This window comes from Nansenia antarctica (genome assembly GCF_963989245.1).
Source record: "Nansenia antarctica genome assembly, chromosome: 7".
In the NCBI taxonomy this organism is placed as follows: domain Eukaryota; kingdom Metazoa; phylum Chordata; class Actinopteri; order Argentiniformes; family Microstomatidae; genus Nansenia; species Nansenia antarctica.
In genome coordinates, this window is record NC_137677.1 from 25,280,591 (window position 1) to 25,299,905 (window position 19,315).

Here is a 19,315-nt window from a genome sequence, read left to right on the forward strand (position 1 = left end):
GGCAACACTCTCAAACAGTGAAAAGAATACATCAGGATCTTTTTCATTAAACTTTGGCAACAGTCTAACCATGACAGACATATTATCCCTCTTAGAATTACTCGAATCGCCACCTCCACCGTCAGATAACTTTCCCTCAGCAATCAACCTAAGGCGCTCCCGTTCAAGAGCTAATTTATCCAACTCCAATTCCCTGTCCCTCGCACGCTCTTGTGCCTGAAACTCACGCTCTCGCGTCTGCTCTCGCGTCTGAAATTCACGCTCTTGCATCTGAAATTCACGCTCTCGCGTCTGTGATTCCATCTGTAATGCTAACAATTCCTTCTGTTGATCAAATGTTAACTCAGTGGACCCAGATGCAACCCCAACGGATATTTTAGGGACAGACAATTTACCCTTTAGTATGCCCCTATTAATTAACGTAGTCTGTAAAGCCTCCACTACATCCTGTTTCTTTGCTCGGCCTTTCACCACCTCAAGCTTAACCTCATAATGTTCCACAACCTTCCACAGTTGTTCCTTGGTTAACTGTAACAATCCATCGACCGACGGAGCTGCCACAAACTCCTCAAAAATATCCATAACTCAATATAATCAAAACCAATATTAACCAACCCTAACAAACGGGAATCTCCCCCCCTATTACAAACTCCTCCTTTAAACTACTCCCATATCAGCCATAATCTTCAGCCCATTTAAAGCGAGTAACTGTGTACACATACAAAACAGAAAAGTAACTAACATACTTCGTAAGAGCTGCCCCGCATCTAACTCAGTAATGACTGACTAACCACTCAGCTAGTCTTCAGTGCGTTCACATGCAACTCTTCCACCAAGCAAATGCCTGGTGGCGCCCCCGCGTTCAACACACCAAAAATAACAAACGAAAACAATAAACAAGCGTTAAGCGCTTCTACTCCTAGCACGGGGGTTCACGTATAGCTCTGATGGTATCTAAACCACCCGCCCTACCTATCCTTCTCTGCTTTGCATAGAACACAGCACTCACCAAACTCCAGCCGAAGATCACAGCCAATACCAAGAGTTACGTCCTTGTCAGCACAGTCGGACGGCCAGCTCCCCCTCGTCACCAGCACCCAAACCAACGTACCAAATATACTAAACAATACATTACATCCAATCCAACCAAAACCCAATAACTATAAACAATAACCATGCGGGTCTCCCAATATAGAGTTGGACAAATCCAACAATCCAATCCCGAATATCAACTATGAAAAGGGAGAGAATATTGCTCTCACCAAATTCACTCCCGGACGAGCACCCAATTTGTTACGCTTGCCTGGCTCAGGACAAGGTGACAAAAAGGGAGACGACACATGGAGAACAATAATAGGAGATTTATTAAAGAATAATATGTTAAATGGAAATAATGATAAAGTAAATAGTAACAACAAACAAAAAGGCTGCTGGTCGACAAGGAAGAGACCGAGTCCATCAATTTGACCCCCTCTTAAAGTTCCTGGGACAATCAGGATGATCACCTTCACCTGTGCCCATCAGGAACCAAGAGAGAGGGTCAACAAGACAATAGATGTTTGGCGCCCACTGGTGGTACCAGTGTGGATCGTCACAGTGTTCACTCCAAACTGTGACACTTACAATAAATGCAGTCTGACTTGAACAATCAACAACTCTGGTTTCTTTGATACTTTACTAGGCAATAATTAAGTACAGATAAATAAGATATTGAAGGAATTGCCCACGACAACACCTTCTGATCTGGAGTGAGACGTTCATCCTGCATGTCCACATCCTGACAATGAAATGTGGCTTCTTCTCCAAGCCAGTGGCTTTCAACTAAAACACCCTGACCCTGACGTGATTTGAACACGCAACCTTCTGATCTGGAGTCAGACGCGCTATCGTTGCGTCACAGAGTCTTTTCAATAGGCCTATTGTTTTAAAGAAAAAGTTTTGAAAAAGTCAAAGTAAGAAGTAGGAAGCCTGTATGGAAACGGAACATCATGTTCGCCTCATCTTCAAGAGCCCGGATAGCTCAGTCGGTAGAGCATCAGACTTTTAATCTGAGGGTCCAGGGTTCAAGTCCCTGTTCGGGCGAACCTTCCTTTGACTGCTCCATTGGCAATTTGATTGCAATAGTGCTGAGATAATGCGCATCCTGCATTTGAAGGTCTTCACAATGACGCTTTGCTTCTAGTGCGGAACAGAGGGTTACATGTTGACTGCTTATTCACCCTGACGTGATTTGGAGACTCAGCCTTCTCATCTGGACTAAGTGGCTATTGTTGCGCCACAAGTATGTCTCAGTAATTGTACTCAGTGCAATGACAAAAAAGGTCAATCTAATCGAACACCTTCTGATCTGGAGTGAGACGTTCATCCTGCATGTCCACATCCTGACAATGAAATGTGGCTTCTTCTCCAAGCCAGTGGCTTTCAACTAAAACACCCTGACCCTGACGTGATTTGAACACGCATCCTTCTGATCTGGAGTCAGACGCGCTACCGTTGCGCCACAGAGTCTTTTCAATAGGACTATCGTTTTAAAGAAAACGTCAAAGTAAGAAGTAGAAAGCCTGTATGGAAACGGAACATCATGTTCACCTCATCTTCAAGAGCCCGGATAGCTCAGTCGGTAGAGCATCAGACTTTTAATCTGAGGGTCCAGGGTTCAAGTCCCTGTTCGGGGGGACCTTCCTTTGACTGCTCCATTGGCAATTTGATTGCAATAGTGCTGAGATAATGTGCATCCTGCATTTGAAGGTCTTCACAATGACGCTTTGCTTCTAGTGCGGAACAGAGGGTTACATGTTGACTGCTTATTCACCCTGACGTGATTTGGAGACTCAGCCTTCTCATCTGGACTAAGTGGCTATTGTTGCGCCACAAGTATGTCTCAGTAATTGTACTCAGTGCAATGACAAAAAAGGTCAATCTAATCGAACTCTGACACCTTCGGATCTGGAGTGAGACGTTCATCCTGCATGTCCACATCCTGACAATGAAATGTGGCTTCTTCTCCAAGCCAGTGGCTTTCAACTAAAACACCCTGACCCTGACGTGATTTGAACTCGCAACCTTCTGATCTGGAGTCAGACGCGCTACCGTTGCGCCACAGAGTCTTTTCAATAGGCCTATCGTTTTAAAGAAAACGTCAAAGTAAGAAGTAGAAAGCCTGTATGGAAACGGAACATCATGTTCGCCTCATCTTCAAGAGCCTGGATAGCTCAGTCGGTAGAGCATCAGACTTTTAATCTGAGGGTCCAGGGTCCAAGTCCCTGTTCGGGCGGACCTTCCTTTGACTGCTCCATTGGCAATTTGATTGCAATAGTGCTGAGATAATGCGCATCCTGCATTTGAAGGTCTTCACAATGACGGTTTGCTTCTAGTGCGAAAAAGAGGGTTACATGTTGACTGCTTATTCACCCTGACGTGATTTGGAGACTCAGCCTTCTCATCTGGACTAAGTGGCTATTGTTGCGCCACAAGTATGTCTCAGTAATTGTACTCAGTGCAATGACAAAAAAGGTCAATCTAATCGGACTCTGACACCTTCGGATCTGGAGTGAGACGTTCATCCTGCATGTCCACATCCTGACAATGAAATGTGGCTTCTTCTCCAAGCCAGTGGCTTTCAACTAAAACACCCTGACCCTGACGTGATTTGAACACGCAACCTTCTGTTCTGGGGACAGACGCGCTACCGTTGCGCCACAGAGTCTTTTCAATAGGCCTATCGTTTTATAGAATACGTTTTGAAAAAGTCAAAGTAAGAAGTAGGAAGCCTGTATGGAAACGGAACATCATGTTCTCCTCCTCTTCAAGAGCCCCGATAGCTCAGTCGATAGAGCATCAGACTTTCAATCTGAGGGTCCAGGGTTCAAGTCCTTGTTCGGGCGGACCTTCCTTTGACTGCTCCATTGGCAATTTGATTGCAATAGTGCTGAGATAATGCGCATCCTGCATTTGAAGGTCTTCACAATGACACTTTGCTTCTAGTGCGGAACAGAGGGTTACATGTTGACTGCTTATTCACCCTGACGTGATTTGGAGACTCAGCCTTCTCATCTGGACTAAGTGGCTATTGTTGCGCCACAAGTATGTCTCAGTAATTGTACTCAGTGCAATGACAAAAAAGGTCAATCTAATTGAACACCTTCTGATCTGGAGTGAGACGTTCATCCTGCATGTCCACATGCTGACAATGAAATGTGGCTTCTTCTCCAAGCCAGTGGCTTTCAACTAAAACACCCTGACCCTGACGTGATTTGAACACGCAACCTTCTGATCTGGAGTCAGACGCGCTACCGTTGCGCCACAGAGTCTTTTCAAGCCTCATGCCTCAAGCGTTGTTGGAAGCCACGCTATCAACGAGCCTGCGGTGTCAGGCCAACACTTTTGGAACTGCAGGCATGGGCCCCTTGGGAAAAGGTTTGCTTACTTGCATTGGCCGGGAATCGAACCCGGGTCAACTGCTTGGAAGGCAGCTATGCTCACCACTATACCACCAAAGCATTCAAGACATGAGGATGGACCGCAACAATGATATATCACGGCTTAATAAAAGTCCCTTCTTTAGGCCTTTCAGGCGGACACTTCTCCCAACCTGAGGCTCCGTTGCGGGGGAGGGGAACGCTATCTTCAGACGGCTCGTTGGTCTAGGGCGGGGGTCGGCAACCTGCGGCTCTAGAGCCACATGCGGCTCTTTAGCGCCGCCCTAGTGGCTCCCTGGAGCTTTTTAAAAAATGTATGAAAATGGAAAAAGTAAAAAAAAAAAAAAAAAAGTTTTTGTTTTAATATGGTTTCTGTAGGAGGACAAACATGACACAAACATTCTTAACCTTTTTTGTGTTAACAGACTCCTGACACCTATACTGCAGCCAGCCACCAGGGGGCGATCAATAGTAAACTCAAGATTTTTTTTGTTTTTTGTGGAGAATAACACGACAATAGCCTACGACAGACGTTTCTTTCAGCGGTGCCAGGCAGGTGGCTGTTGCAAATGGGAAACAAAAAGAGTAACCTACAAACCGGCGGGTGTGTGATGGGCCATGGATCCCAAAGGGAAAAAGAGAAAGATCGCTGAGGAGAACAGAGGATTCAACAGTTCTTGGACCGAATCATTTGCTTTCATTGCCAATGCGGAAGGATTGCCTGTATGTTTGCTCTGTAATGAGAAGTTGTCAAATAACAAAAAAAGTAATTTGGAAAGACATTTCCAGGGAAGGCCTGCTACATTTGCAGCCGAGTACCCAGTTGGGAGTCAGAGAAAAAGTGCGATTGCATTACTTCTGGAGAAATTAGAGGAGCGCAAAGATCGATTTAAGAAGTGGATTGCATCTCCAAACTCCACTACTGCTGCTAGTTTTGTTGCAACCCGGGAGATAATAAAGCGTGGAAAACCGTTCACAGATGGTGACTACATGAAGGATTAATTCATTAAAATATCAGAGCACCTATTTTCAGACTTCAAAAACAAAACCGAGATAATACAGAAAATTAAAGACATGCCTCTCTCCGCAAAGACAGTGAAGGAAAGGGCCATTCAAATGGCAGGCAACATCACCAATCAGCAAATCAAGGACATTAATTCAGCTCCAGCATACTCAATTGCCTGTGATGAGTCGTGTGATGTGATCGATATTGAACAGACAGCGCTGTTATGCAGGTATGTGAACTCTGATGGGCCGCAAGAAGAAATGATCGAATTAATACCACTGAAAGGCCAAACACGGGGGGAGGACATATGTGAGGCTGTGCTGAAGTGTTTAAATGACAATGGAATAAACACCAACCACCTGATTTCAGTGGCTACAGATGGGGCGCCCAGTATGAGAGGATCACAAAAGGGGTTTGTGACTTTACTACAGAAAGCGTTGGGTCGAAATCTGCTTGCATTTCACTGCATCTTGCACCAAGAAGCACTGTGTGCACAAACATTCCCGCCGGAGTGTATGGAGGTGATGAAACTTGTCATCGAGATGGTGAACAAGGTAATTGAGATGCCTCAGGAAGGAACACAGCAAGCAGGAGATACTGGTGACCTTCTACCGCGGCGCAGTGGAGAGCATCCTCACCTACGGCATCTGTAACTGGTTCTCCAGCTGCACAACAGCGGAGAGAAATGCGCTACAGAGAGTCGTGAGAACAGCACAGAAGATCACCGGCGCCCCCCTCCCCTCTCTGGAAGAGCTGTACAACACACGCTGTCTCAGGAAGGCCTCCAAGATCTCCAGGGACCCGACCCACCCTGGGCACGTACACTTTACCAGGCTGCCCTCGAAAAGGCGATTCAGGACCCTTGCCGCTAAGACAAACAGACTGAAGAACAGCTTCTACCACAGGGCCGTCCAGGCCCTGAACACAGCAAAGACCTAAGTTCTGGGCCCTGGACAGTCTGGACGGATTGATGGCAGCTGCTGGACTGAAAAAATCAGGTGTAGTGCTGAGGCACAAACATGTACATTTCAAGCCTGCAAACTGTGACACTTTAAATAACGTGAAACAATACTATTGTGCAATATGACAACCCTAGTCGTCTATCTGTACAGTATAGTACAGTGGATTGTGTACATAGCCTTTATTTATGTAAACCAGCTCCTTCCCTTCTTGTGATTTTTTTAAAAGTTTTTTTTTTTTTCCCTTTCCTAACACCAGGGGAGCCACCCCTCCTACATTTCGTTGTTTGGTACCTGTACTGTAGCAATGACAATAAAGTCCATTCATTCATTCAATTGCAAAAGCATTAAACCACCGTCAGTTCCGTGCATTTCTAGATGAAGTTGACAGCGAATATTCCGATCTCCTGCTACACAACAAAGTCCGATGGCTGTCCAGGGGTGAGGTTTTGCGTCGCTTTGTTGCTTGTTTAGAACACATGAAAACATTCCTGAAAAGCAAAGACCTGAACTACCCGCAACTGGAAGATACCGAGTGGCTGGAAAAACTGCACTTTATGGTGGATATGACAAGTCACCTAAACATGCTGAATAAAAGTCTCCAGGGGCGGGGAAACACTGCACTGCAAATGCTGGAAGCTGTTTTGTCATTCGAGCGCAAGCTGACTGTATTCGCCAGAGATGTACAGCGAGGCACGCTCTCTCACTTCCCCTCCCTGAGAGAGTTCAAAGAAGCCCATCACGATCACACACTCAACGGTGATTATTTATAAGGTGCGATCGTTGATATGCAAACTGCATTTGGGAGCAGATTTAGCGAGTTCCGAAAGGAAAAAATGTCACTATCTTTCCCTGTCACACCCCTGGAGATTGACAGGGAAATTGAACACATTCCCAGGAGTAAATCAAGCTGACCTTGAAATGGAAATGGCCGATATAGCTGACAAAAATGTATGGGTGTCCAAGTTCAAAAGTCTGACAGCCGAGCTTGAAGACGTCACTCGCCAGAAAGCCCAGCTTGCCCAAAGCCACAAATGGAGCGAAATTGAAAGCCTCCCAAAACCCGAGAAACTTGTGTTTGAAACATGGAATGCTCTTCCTGACAGTTATAGGAACATGAAGAAATGTGCATTTGGAGTATTATCCATATTTGGATCAACATACCTGTGCGAGCAGATATTCTCAAACATGAACTACATCAAATCCAAATACCGCACCCGCCTCACAGATGAGAGCTTGCAGTCCTGTGTGAAGATTAAAGTTACATCTTACATGCCCGATGTTGAGAAGCTGTCCAGTGATGTCCGAAAACAGAAGTCACATTAAAGAACACAATCCTGTCATAGGCACATATTTAGTAACAAATTGCCTGTTTTTATAAAGTGATTTCATATTTTTGTCAATATATATTTGGAATGACACATAGGGATATTATTGTGTTTTGTTGCTCAGGTCCGAGGATGGCTGCGTTGTGTTGTGCGTGTCAAAAGAGAAGAGGATGCTGCTGTGTTTTACCCTTGACTAGCAGTTCTGTTCAGTTCACTTCACTTCAGTTCTAGCACTGACTTACTTGGCATTGGCGGAAAACTAAAGAGAAGAGGATAATGTAGAGAAATTGAACTTAAACTGTATTATTTAAATGTAATATACTTGCTGATGTTTTATTTTTTATAATTGCAGGCTGCGTTTTAACTGCAGGCTGCGTTTTATTGCACTGTTTGCCCAGATAAGGGGGAAAAGAGAAGAGGATTGTATTGTATTCGACTTATATGTTGTATTCGTATTGTATTATTGAGGGTTGAAGAGGACTGCATTTTATTCCATGGGGAGGTCTGAAATTACAGGAGGCCTATTATGCACGTTCCATTTTATTTATTTATTTTTATCCTCAAAATAAAAATGACATCAAAAATTTGATTTCTTTATTGTATTTCTATAATTTCATCAATGCAACGAAACATAATACATTAATATTGTAATGGAAGTTAAACTTAAAGCACCGTCGTACAGCAGAGTAGTCACGTGGTGCGTCATTCTCTCCAGCATGCGCTGCAGCGAAAATAAACATTTAATCATGAATGCTCATTATGTATTTGTAGCCTACCTAGTCATTTAGTAGGCTAATATAGCTAATATAGACACTTACAGCATGTGTTGCCTTCATTATAAGGCTTATATAAGGCTTTTATTTTTTTGCGAGTCCAGACAGATTTGTTTTTAGTTTTTTTGGTCCAATATGGCTCTTTCAACATTTTGGGTTGCCGACCCCTGGTCTAGGGGTATGATTCTCGCTTAGGGTGCGAGAGGTCCCGGGTTTAAATCCCGGAAGAGCCCAGTGACTAAACCTTTCACCAGCTGGGACCACCAAATGGAAGTACTTTGGCTCAATGCTTCAACAGATCTTGCCTCGGGTCACTGCAATATTCCATGTTCAAAAACTGCTTTGACACGTCCTGGCTTTAAAGATCCGGTGGGAAGCGCTACTGGTTCAAAGTGAGCGCATGACGAGGTGACCGAGTGGTTAAGGCGATGGACTGCTAATCCATTGTGCTCTGCATGCGTGGGTTCGAATCCCATCCTCGTCGCACAGCCTTACTGTTTTTTCCGCTTGACAGCCCCGTTGGAACACCTTGTCAACAGAGGAGGTGGTGGAGAAACAATGCAAAGCATCCGAAACGTCTTTTGTAGAGCACATTCAAATGGGACGTCATCGAATAGCTTCTTTGAGTGCGGAAACTGCTTCAATATGGAAGGCACAGGCGTTGTTGGAAGCCACGCTATCAACGAGCCTGCGGTGTCAGGCCAACACTTTTGGAACTGCAGGCATGGGCCCCTTGGGAAAAGGTTCGCTTACTTGCATTGGCCGGGAATCGAACCCGGGTCAACTGCTTGGAAGGCAGCTATGCTCACCACTATACCACCAAAGCATTCAAGACATGAGGATGGACCGCAACAATGATATATCACGGCTTAATAAAAGTCCCTTCTTTAGGCCTTTCAGGCGGACACTTCTCCCAACCTGAGGCTCCGTTGCGGGGGAGGGGAACGCTATCTTCAGACGGCTCGTTGGTCTAGGGCGGGGGTCGGCAACCTGCGGCTCTAGAGCCACATGCGGCTCTTTAGCGCCGCCCTAGTGGCTCCCTGGAGCTTTTTAAAAAATGTATGAAAATGGAAAAAGTAAAAAAAAAAAAAAAAAAAGATTTTGTTTTAATATGGTTTCTGTAGGAGGACAAACATGACACAAACATTCTTAACCTTTTTTGTGTTAACAGACTCCTGACACCTATACTGCAGCCAGCCACCAGGGGGCGATCAATAGTAAACTCAAGATTTTTTTTGTTTTTTGTGGAGAATAACACGACAATAGCCTACGACAGACGTTTCTTTCAGCGGTGCCAGGCAGGTGGCTGTTGCAAATGGGAAACAAAAAGAGTAACCTACAAACCGGCGGGTGTGTGATGGGCCATGGATCCCAAAGGGAAAAAGAGAAAGATCGCTGAGGAGAACAGAGGATTCAACAGTTCTTGGACCGAATCATTTGCTTTCATTGCCAATGCGGAAGGATTGCCTGTATGTTTGCTCTGTAATGAGAAGTTGTCAAATAACAAAAAAAGTAATTTGGAAAGACATTTCCAGGGAAGGCCTGCTACATTTGCAGCCGAGTACCCAGTTGGGAGTCAGAGAAAAAGTGCGATTGCATTACTTCTGGAGAAATTAGAGGAGCGCAAAGATCGATTTAAGAAGTGGATTGCATCTCCAAACTCCACTACTGCTGCTAGTTTTGTTGCAACCCGGGAGATAATAAAGCGTGGAAAACCGTTCACAGATGGTGACTACATGAAGGATTAATTCATTAAAATATCAGAGCACCTATTTTCAGACTTCAAAAACAAAACCGAGATAATACAGAAAATTAAAGACATGCCTCTCTCCGCAAAGACAGTGAAGGAAAGGGCCATTCAAATGGCAGGCAACATCACCAATCAGCAAATCAAGGACATTAATTCAGCTCCAGCATACTCAATTGCCTGTGATGAGTCGTGTGATGTGATCGATATTGAACAGACAGCGCTGTTATGCAGGTATGTGAACTCTGATGGGCCGCAAGAAGAAATGATCGAATTAATACCACTGAAAGGCCAAACACGGGGGGAGGACATATGTGAGGCTGTGCTGAAGTGTTTAAATGACAATGGAATAAACACCAACCACCTGATTTCAGTGGCTACAGATGGGGCGCCCAGTATGAGAGGATCACAAAAGGGGTTTGTGACTTTACTACAGAAAGCGTTGGGTCGAAATCTGCTTGCATTTCACTGCATCTTGCACCAAGAAGCACTGTGTGCACAAACATTCCCGCCGGAGTGTATGGAGGTGATGAAACTTGTCATCGAGATGGTGAACAAGGTAATTGAGATGCCTCAGGAAGGAACACAGCAAGCAGGAGATACTGGTGACCTTCTACCGCGGCGCAGTGGAGAGCATCCTCACCTACGGCATCTGTAACTGGTTCTCCAGCTGCACAACAGCGGAGAGAAATGCGCTACAGAGAGTCGTGAGAACAGCACAGAAGATCACCGGCGCCCCCCTCCCCTCTCTGGAAGAGCTGTACAACACACGCTGTCTCAGGAAGGCCTCCAAGATCTCCAGGGACCCGACCCACCCTGGGCACGTACACTTTACCAGGCTGCCCTCGAAAAGGCGATTCAGGACCCTTGCCGCTAAGACAAACAGACTGAAGAACAGCTTCTACCACAGGGCCGTCCAGGCCCTGAACACAGCAAAGACCTAAGTTCTGGGCCCTGGACAGTCTGGACGGATTGATGGCAGCTGCTGGACTGAAAAAATCAGGTGTAGTGCTGAGGCACAAACATGTACATTTCAAGCCTGCAAACTGTGACACTTTAAATAACGTGAAACAATACTATTGTGCAATATGACAACCCTAGTCGTCTATCTGTACAGTATAGTACAGTGGATTGTGTACATAGCCTTTATTTATGTAAACCAGCTCCTTCCCTTCTTGTGATTTTTTTAAAAGTTTTTTTTTTTTTCCCTTTCCTAACACCAGGGGAGCCACCCCTCCTACATTTCGTTGTTTGGTACCTGTACTGTAGCAATGACAATAAAGTCCATTCATTCATTCAATTGCAAAAGCATTAAACCACCGTCAGTTCCGTGCATTTCTAGATGAAGTTGACAGCGAATATTCCGATCTCCTGCTACACAACAAAGTCCGATGGCTGTCCAGGGGTGAGGTTTTGCGTCGCTTTGTTGCTTGTTTAGAACACATGAAAACATTCCTGAAAAGCAAAGACCTGAACTACCCGCAACTGGAAGATACCGAGTGGCTGGAAAAACTGCACTTTATGGTGGATATGACAAGTCACCTAAACATGCTGAATAAAAGTCTCCAGGGGCGGGGAAACACTGCACTGCAAATGCTGGAAGCTGTTTTGTCATTCGAGCGCAAGCTGACTGTATTCGCCAGAGATGTACAGCGAGGCACGCTCTCTCACTTCCCCTCCCTGAGAGAGTTCAAAGAAGCCCATCACGATCACACACTCAACGGTGATTATTTATAAGGTGCGATCGTTGATATGCAAACTGCATTTGGGAGCAGATTTAGCGAGTTCCGAAAGGAAAAAATGTCACTATCTTTCCCTGTCACACCCCTGGAGATTGACAGGGAAATTGAACACATTCCCAGGAGTAAATCAAGCTGACCTTGAAATGGAAATGGCCGATATAGCTGACAAAAATGTATGGGTGTCCAAGTTCAAAAGTCTGACAGCCGAGCTTGAAGACGTCACTCGCCAGAAAGCCCAGCTTGCCCAAAGCCACAAATGGAGCGAAATTGAAAGCCTCCCAAAACCCGAGAAACTTGTGTTTGAAACATGGAATGCTCTTCCTGACAGTTATAGGAACATGAAGAAATGTGCATTTGGAGTATTATCCATATTTGGATCAACATACCTGTGCGAGCAGATATTCTCAAACATGAACTACATCAAATCCAAATACCGCACCCGCCTCACAGATGAGAGCTTGCAGTCCTGTGTGAAGATTAAAGTTACATCTTACATGCCCGATGTTGAGAAGCTGTCCAGTGATGTCCGAAAACAGAAGTCACATTAAAGAACACAATCCTGTCATAGGCACATATTTAGTAACAAATTGCCTGTTTTTATAAAGTGATTTCATATTTTTGTCAATATATATTTGGAATGACACATAGGGATATTATTGTGTTTTGTTGCTCAGGTCCGAGGATGGCTGCGTTGTGTTGTGCGTGTCAAAAGAGAAGAGGATGCTGCTGTGTTTTACCCTTGACTAGCAGTTCTGTTCAGTTCACTTCACTTCAGTTCTAGCACTGACTTACTTGGCATTGGCGGAAAACTAAAGAGAAGAGGATAATGTAGAGAAATTGAACTTAAACTGTATTATTTAAATGTAATATACTTGCTGATGTTTTATTTTTTATAATTGCAGGCTGCGTTTTAACTGCAGGCTGCGTTTTATTGCACTGTTTGCCCAGATAAGGGGGAAAAGAGAAGAGGATTGTATTGTATTCGACTTATATGTTGTATTCGTATTGTATTATTGAGGGTTGAAGAGGACTGCATTTTATTCCATGGGGAGGTCTGAAATTACAGGAGGCCTATTATGCACGTTCCATTTTATTTATTTATTTTTATCCTCAAAATAAAAATGACATCAAAAATTTGATTTCTTTATTGTATTTCTATAATTTCATCAATGCAACGAAACATAATACATTAATATTGTAATGGAAGTTAAACTTAAAGCACCGTCGTACAGCAGAGTAGTCACGTGGTGCGTCATTCTCTCCAGGATGCGCTGCAGCGAAAATAAACATTTAATCATGAATGCTCATTATGTATTTGTAGCCTACCTAGTCATTTAGTAGGCTAATATAGCTAATATAGACACTTACAGCATGTGTTGCCTTCATTATAAGGCTTATATAAGGCTTTTATTTTTTTGCGAGTCCAGACAGATTTGTTTTTAGTTTTTTTGGTCCAATATGGCTCTTTCAACATTTTGGGTTGCCGACCCCTGGTCTAGGGGTATGATTCTCGCTTAGGGTGCGAGAGGTCCCGGGTTTAAATCCCGGAAGAGCCCAGTGACTAAACCTTTCACCAGCTGGGACCACCAAATGGAAGTACTTTGGCTCAATGCTTCAACAGATCTTGCCTCGGGTCACTGCAATATTCCATGTTCAAAAACTGCTTTGACACGTCCTGGCTTTAAAGATCCGGTGGGAAGCGCTACTGGTTCAAAGTGAGCGCATGACGAGGTGACCGAGTGGTTAAGGCGATGGACTGCTAATCCATTGTGCTCTGCATGCGTGGGTTCGAATCCCATCCTCGTCGCACAGCCTTACTGTTTTTTCCGCTTGACAGCCCCGTTGGAACACCTTGTCAACAGAGGAGGTGGTGGAGAAACAATGCAAAGCATCCGAAACGTCTTTTGTAGAGCACATTCAAATGGGACGTCATCGAATAGCTTCTTTGAGTGCGGAAACTGCTTCAATATGGAAGGCACAGGCGTTGTTGGAAGCCACGCTATCAACGAGCCTGCGGTGTCAGGCCAACACTTTTGGAACTGCAGGCATGGGCCCCTTGGGAAAAGGTTCGCTTACTTGCATTGGCCGGGAATCGAACCCGGGTCAACTGCTTGGAAGGCAGCTATGCTCACCACTATACCACCAAAGCATTCAAGACATGAGGATGGACCGCAACAATGATATATCACGGCTTAATAAAAGTCCCTTCTTTAGGCCTTTCAGGCGGACACTTCTCCCAACCTGAGGCTCCGTTGCGGGGGAGGGGAACGCTATCTTCAGACGGCTCGTTGGTCTAGGGCGGGGGTCGGCAACCTGCGGCTCTAGAGCCACATGCGGCTCTTTAGCGCCGCCCTAGTGGCTCCCTGGAGCTTTTTAAAAAATGTATGAAAATGGAAAAAGTAAAAAAAAAAAAAAAAAAAGATTTTGTTTTAATATGGTTTCTGTAGGAGGACAAACATGACACAAACATTCTTAACCTTTTTTGTGTTAACAGACTCCTGACACCTATACTGCAGCCAGCCACCAGGGGGCGATCAATAGTAAACTCAAGATTTTTTTTGTTTTTTGTGGAGAATAACACGACAATAGCCTACGACAGACGTTTCTTTCAGCGGTGCCAGGCAGGTGGCTGTTGCAAATGGGAAACAAAAAGAGTAACCTACAAACCGGCGGGTGTGTGATGGGCCATGGATCCCAAAGGGAAAAAGAGAAAGATCGCTGAGGAGAACAGAGGATTCAACAGTTCTTGGACCGAATCATTTGCTTTCATTGCCAATGCGGAAGGATTGCCTGTATGTTTGCTCTGTAATGAGAAGTTGTCAAATAACAAAAAAAGTAATTTGGAAAGACATTTCCAGGGAAGGCCTGCTACATTTGCAGCCGAGTACCCAGTTGGGAGTCAGAGAAAAAGTGCGATTGCATTACTTCTGGAGAAATTAGAGGAGCGCAAAGATCGATTTAAGAAGTGGATTGCATCTCCAAACTCCACTACTGCTGCTAGTTTTGTTGCAACCCGGGAGATAATAAAGCGTGGAAAACCGTTCACAGATGGTGACTACATGAAGGATTAATTCATTAAAATATCAGAGCACCTATTTTCAGACTTCAAAAACAAAACCGAGATAATACAGAAAATTAAAGACATGCCTCTCTCCGCAAAGACAGTGAAGGAAAGGGCCATTCAAATGGCAGGCAACATCACCAATCAGCAAATCAAGGACATTAATTCAGCTCCAGCATACTCAATTGCCTGTGATGAGTCTGTGTTGTTCGTGTCGTTCAATGAGAAACAGTTCAATGAGAATCTTTTTATAACTTTTATTCACGTGCTCTGGTTACATCAACTCCATCTACCTAGTACCTATTAGTTCCTGTCCTGTCACTACCACTACATCATCTCCGGTCCTGTCCTATAACAAGGACCTCTACTGACACCTAGTGGTAGGAGTATCCAATCGTCACATCCTCCTTTCTTTGAGGTAAGAAAAATAACAAACAGCTAACAGTTCAAGTTACACAAATTACAGGTATCAGCTACAATCTTAACTGCCGCTATGTCCTTAAAGCATTTGACTGAAACACACAACCAAACATGTTTACTATGAACTAACCCTTAAACTTTCTTTTATATGTATAACATATCAACTCAAAACATTAAACACATTCTTACACATTCATGCTTATTGTCTTTTTTTTTTTTTTTTTTTTTTTTTTTTTTTTTTACAAGTTCAGTCTATCAGGCTTTGTGATGTGTCTTGTGGATCTTCTTATCACAGGTTCACTTGACATGTGTGTGTTAGTGTGTGGTTCAGTATATCTGTCTGTGTTACAGTCACTTGGAAGTGGACGGATGGGCTCAGACTCACTGCAGGCTTCACTGAGCTCTGGAACAGCTTCTGGAGTTTTTAGGAGACTGCGGCGATTGCGTCTGAAGATTTGTCCTTCTTCTGTTCTCACCGTGAATGACCGTGGAGCGACTTCGTCAAGAACAGTGGCTTTTGTCTTCCATCCACCAGGATCTTGAATCCTGACTGTGTCGTCGCTTGAGAGTGGTGGAAGCTGCTTGGCTGTTCTGTCATAGAATGACTTCTGCTTCATCTTCTGTAGCTGTAGCTTTTGTTTCAGCTTTGGACGTCTTCTTTGCTGTGAGTAACTCGGCAGTGTGGTACGAAGCTTTCTCTTCATGAGCAACTCAGCAGGTGACAGTCCACACTCAAGAGGTGATGCTCTGTAGCTGAGTAGAGCAAGGTATGGATCTGAGTCACTGTCAGCAGCTTTCTTCAGGAGTTGCTTGAGAATGTGGACTCCTTTCTCAGCCTTTCCATTAGACTGTGCATAGAGAGGACTGGAGGTCACATGATTGAAGTCGTACTGTTCTGCAAACTCTCTCCACTCTCCGCTACTGAAGCATGGTCCGTTATCAGACACAACGGTATGTGGTATGCCATGTCTGGCAAAGATCGATTTTGTGTGTGTTATGACACAGGCTGATGACATGTTTGCTAGCAGTGCCATTTCAGGGAAGTTGGAATAATAGTCAATGACTATTACATAGTCTCTTCCTTTGAGATGAAACAAGTCCATTCCTACCTTGTGCCACGGTGCTGCTGGCACATCAGCTACTATCATGGGCTCTTTGGTTTGCTTGTTCCTATGCTCCTGACATGTTTGACACCTGCTTATCAGTCTCTCTATGTCTTTGTTGATTCCAGGCCAGTAGACAGTATCTCTCGCCCTCCTTTTACACTTTGCGACACCGAGATGACCTTCATGGATCCTCCGTAGCATGTCCTGCCTCAGAGCTCTTGGGATGATGATTCTGTCGTGTTTTAGCAACAGCAGCCCATAGACTACACTCAGCTCACCTCTGACATGGAAGAACTGTGGACAGGAACCTGGAGGCCATCCATTTTGCATGTTGTCGATGACTTGTTGCAGCTCTGTGTCTTTCGCTGTTTCCTCAGCTATCTGTCTGGACTTGGAGTCTGATACAGGAAGCACAGCAGACACCATGTTCACATGCCTCTGAACATCCTCTTCAGTTGTACTGACACTGTCCCCTGTTGGTGCTCGCGAGAGTGCGTCAGCGAGTACTAGATGCTTTCCTGGTGTGTAGATCAGTCCAAAGTCGTATCTTTGCAATCTCATCATCATTCGCTGTATTCTTGGTGACATCTCATTCAGATTCTTTTTGATTATAGCGACTAATGGACGATGGTCTGTCTCTACAGTGAAGCAGGGGAGGCCATATACGTAGCTGTGGAACCTCTCTAGCCCAAACACTAGCCCTAAACACTCCTTTTCTATTTGAGCGTAACGACACTCAGTTTCTGTCATAGACCTAGATGCATAGGCTACCGGTTTCCAGTGTTCACCCTCAGCCTGAAGGAGTACTGCACCAATCCCATCTTTTGATGCATCTGTGGACACTTTGATCCTCTTTGTGTGGTCGAAGAATGTTAGCACAGGTGCAGTGGTTAGTGCTCTCTGGAGCACTTGCCATTCATGCTCATGTTTGGAGGTCCACTTGAACACACTCTCATTGTGCAGGAGCCCACGGATGCAGGATGTTTTCGCTGATAGGTTGGGGATAAATTTACCTATAAAGTTGACCATCCCCATGATGCGTAGCACCCCTGTTTTGTCTGTGGGCCTCGGCATGTCGAGTATGGCGTTGATTTTCTCCTGGTCGGGTTGGACACCTTGTGCTGAGAGCTTGTCTCCAAGGAAGACTATTTCCTGAACTCCAAACTGGCATTTGCTCCTGTTGAGCTTCAGTCCATTCTTCCGTATGCTCTCCAGCACTTTTGTCAGCCTCTCATTGTGTTCTTGGATTGTGGAGCCCCAGACAATGATGTCGTCCACATAGGCTCGAACTCCATCCAGCCCCTCGATGATGTGTTCCACTGCTCTATGAAATATTTCAGACGCAGAGATTATTCCAAATGGAAGTCTGAGGAAGCGGTATCGACCAAAAGGAGTGTTGAAGGTGCAATATTTGGTGCTGCTCTCTTCTAATTTGAGTTGCCAGAACCCTTGTGATGCATCAAGCTTTGTGAAGTATCTTGCACCCGCCATTTCACAGGTGATTTCCTCACGCTTGGGTATCTGGTAGTGTTCACGCCTGATGTTCTCGTTTAGATCTTTTGGGTCCATGCATATTCTTAGGTCACCGTTTTTCTTTTTCACACACACCATTGAATTGACCCAGTCTGTTGGTTCTTCAATCTTCCTTATTACACCCAGTGTTGTCATCCTGTTTAGTTCCTCCTTTAGACGGTCTCTCAATGGTGCTGGGACCCTTCGTGCAGCATGCACAACTGGCTGTGCATTTTCTTTGAGCTGGATTTTATAGGTGAATGGCAGTTCACCAAAGCCCTTGAACACATCTGAATAGCTCTGCACTATGGATTCAACAGAGTCACTAGATGTGCTCACAGTTGTGTTGATGCAGTACACTCTTTTCACCAGCTCTAAATCTTCGCATGCTTTATCACCTATCAGTGAGTCTAGTCCTTCAGCTACCACAGAGAAGAGTAAGTGGTGCACTTTCCTTTTCACTGTTACTTTCAGCTTGCATGTGCCTAAACAGTCAATTCTCTGTCCATTATAGTCCTTAAGCTCAAGCATTTTTCTTTGAATTTTTGGCTTTTCTTTCATTGCTTTGATGTCAGACATGCTGATTAGATTTGCTTTTGCACCAGTGTCTAGTTTCAGAGTGACTATAGTCCCATTTATTTGCAGTGGTACTATCCATTTATCTTGCTTGACAGCATTTATCTGCTTCTGTGGCTCTACTTCACAGCCCACCATGCCAACAACATATGGGTCACTGTCACTGTCAGTTTCAGTGTCTTCCCCCACTATATTTACAGGTTTTCCCATCCTTTTCTCTTTCCCTTTAGAGAAGCACTGTTTGGCAAAGTGGTTATTTCCTTTACAATGAGAGCATTGCTTACCAAAAGCTGGACACTCCCTTGGCTTGTGCTGCGAGCCACAGCGTTTGCAGTTGAACGTCTCACCGTCTGTCCGTTGCGTTTGTGCGCGTTGTTTTCCTTTGTAGAAGACCGCGGCAACTGTCACATCATCACTCACTTTCATGGAGCCCGCTGCCATCTCGCCGAACGTCCTCGCGTGAATCCGGGACAGCTCACTCGCATGACAGATCTTGATTGCCCCCTCTAATGTCAACTCAGCTTCCCTCAGCAGCCTTTCCCTGACCTTTTTATCCTCCACACCAACTACGATCTGGTCCCTGATCATGGAGTCCTTTAGTGTAGCAAAGTTACATGACCGTGCTTTTAGCTTTAGGTCAGTCAGAAAACTATCGAAAGGCTCGCCC